The following is a 3,159-nucleotide window of genomic DNA, read 5'->3' as shown; positions in this document are numbered from 1 at the left end:
GTAATAATATGGACGCTCCTACATCGTCGTCCAAGAGGGCTGCTGATTCCCCAGCGGGGGCTTCCTTTAGCAAGAAATCCAATATGGTTTTACCTGGTACTGCTAGCGCCACTGCTTCTGACAGCGATACGGGAAATCCCAGTCCTGAAAATGCTGTATTACCTAGACCCAATCACATTACAACAGGCTATACTATGGTATTCAAAAAATGTCATTCATTTATATCATACGGATTGGCTTGGAAAATGTTGGACTTATCTTCTACGGTAAAAGGATTGCACGTGGTAACAACTTCGTTGAATCACATACCGGTCGAATATCCGTTTTTGTATTTATCGCCCAGCGAATACAGGTTAGTGAGTACTACACCGGGTTCATTATGTAAACACGTAAAAGTACATGCCGCGCCGCCGTCGAGTAGGTATCACTATATACAGGCATAAATATATGCGTCGGGACGTTCGATTTTTTTCGCGAATATCGCGTTTTCGACGTCCGAGAGCGGCGAAGCCGGTCGTATGACGTCCGACGCGGCCTGATCGCCCGTTCCGACGCCCGAAGCGGACGTGCGAACCGCGTTCGTAATTCGCCGGGACGGCGAAACGGCTTAAGAGACGGCTTAAGAGAAACGGCTTAAGAGATTTGACGCCAGTCCTCAACTCAGTAGGTAGGCAGGTCGGTTAGGCGTAGGTGCGGATGTCACGGGGTCGTGGTTTCGATCCGGCGGCGGGATTCGATTTAATTTGCGGCGGCCGTGTTAAATTAATTTTTTTTTTTCGGATCGAATCTTTTTTTCCGCCTTTTTTTCGTTATTTGCATTTTCATATTTAACGAAAATTTTTATATTTTTTTTTTTTAAATTCGAGTTTACTGCCCTTACGGACTTCGCTCGGCCCCGGCAAAGACTTATTCGCGTTCCACGCTAAATTTATAGACCGCGCGCGGCCGCACTTCCACCGTGTTGGGTCCCGGTGCGGAGCGGGGTCACGGAACGCGGACGTCCCGCGGCTCCGCCGTCGAGTAGGTATAGCTGTATACAGGAATAAATACATGCGTCGGAAGATTCGATTTTTTTCGCAAAATCTCGCATAATCGACGTCTGAGGGCGGCGGAGACGGTCGTCCGCTGTCCGACGCTCTGAGATCGCCTGCTACGACGCGCAAAGCGGACGTCGAAATCGCGTTCGGAATTCATCGGGACGACGAAACGGTTTAAGAGTCATTGATTTGACTCCAGTTCTAAACTCAGTAGGTAGGCAGGTCGGTTAGGCGTAGGTGCGGATGACCCGGGGGTCGTGGTTTCGAGCGTTCCAATTAATTTGCGGCGGCCGTGTTAAAATGAATATTTTTTTTCGGATCGAATTTTTTTTCTCCGTTTTTTTTTCGTTATTTACATTTCGCTATTATCATATTCGCCTTATCATATCTAATGAACATTTTTTGATTTTTTTTTTAAAAATTCGAGTTCACCGCCTTTACGGACCTCGCACGGCTCCGTCGAAGTCTTATTCGCCTTCCCCGCTAAATTTATAGGCCACCCGCGGCCGCACTTTCTCCGGGCGTAGCCGCCGTCGCGCGGGTTCATCGATAATTTTTTAGAAAAGGCGAGTTTTAACACATTTTAACACGTCCGCCCTCCCCGTCGACGACATATTCGCGTTACCCGCTAAATTTATACTTTATACTAGCACACTTTCTCCGTGGGTTGTCCCGGGACAGAGTGACGTCGCGGAAAGCAGACGGTCGATATCGCCGCCGTCGAGTAGGTATCGCTGTATACAGGCATAAATACATGCGTCGGAAGGTTCTATTTTTTCGCGTATTCGACGACCGAATTCGTCGTCCGCTGTCCGACGCGGTGAGATCGCCCGCTACGACGCCCGAGGCGGACGTCTGAACCGCGTTCGTAATTCGCCGGGACGCCGAATCGGCTTAAGAGTCATAGATTTGACACCAGTTCTCAACTCAGTAGGTAGGCAGGTCGGTTAGGCGTAGGTGCAGATGACCCGGGGGTCGTGGTTTCGATCCGGTCGCCGGGATTCGAATTAATTTGCGGCGTTGATAAACCGAATTTTTTTTTCAATTTTTTTTCGTTATTTACATTTCGCTATCACTTCATATTTAACTCATATTTAACGAAATTTTTTTGATTTTTTTTTTCAACATTCGAGTATCACCGCCTTTGCGGACTTCGCACGGCCCCAGCGAAGACTTATTCGCGTTCCCCGCGAAATTTATAGGCCGCGCGCGGTCGCACTTCCACCGTGACGAGTCCCGGGCGAAGTGGGGTCGCGAAAAGTGGACGTCCAGCGGCTCCGCCGTCGAGTAGGTATCACTATAATATACAGGCATAAATACGTGCGTCGGGAGGTTCGATCTTTTTCGACGTCCTTTTGGAATTCACCGGGACGCCGGGATGGTTTAAGAGTCATTGATTTGACTCCAGTTCTCGACTCAGTAGGTAGGTAGGTAGGCTAAGACGCAAGTGTGGCCCTGAATTTGTTTTCCCTTTTTTTTTGTAATAGTGTCGTTATTAAAGTCATGAATATATGCGTCGAAAAGTTCGATTTTTTTATTGATATATTTTGATATATTAACCTTATATTATTTGATTTTGCATAAATATACACGATATACCCACAGGTCTGTAGGTACATGCATTTTATAATAAATAAATGTATAAATATTAAGAGAAACGTTGGAAACGCAGGGAAATTAATAAATGAAATGATATTATACACAATAAGTTTTTAATAAGTTATAGTTAAACTAACGTATATTATATCGACGACGATCTGTCTGTATGTACCGTACATACCTACATAATAACATTATAATAAAGAATTACATATTTTATAAATGTTTATTATATTATGTACCTATACAATAATATGCTTGATACATACGATTATATTTTATGCGTCAATATCAACGATGCACACAATGCTACAGTATGACCATTATTAATTGATACGGGTCGATTGGTGGTGTGGTGGCGTGCGGCCGTGCGGGGGACAACTTTAGCGACGCGAAACACGCCTGTGTTATTAAACGTCATCTTGTGACGAACGCCCATGCAACACACAACCCAAGCGCACAGAAAAAACTTATTTTTTCTCATAATATATAAATATATTATATAGCTTTTCTTAGCTTTTTC

The sequence above is a fragment of the Acyrthosiphon pisum genome, unplaced genomic scaffold, assembly GCF_005508785.2.
Source record: "Acyrthosiphon pisum isolate AL4f unplaced genomic scaffold, pea_aphid_22Mar2018_4r6ur Scaffold_21501;HRSCAF=24132, whole genome shotgun sequence".
NCBI lineage: Eukaryota > Metazoa > Arthropoda > Insecta > Hemiptera > Aphididae > Acyrthosiphon > Acyrthosiphon pisum.
The sequence above is the reverse complement of the archived record's forward strand: the minus strand, read 5'-3'. Positions refer to the sequence as shown.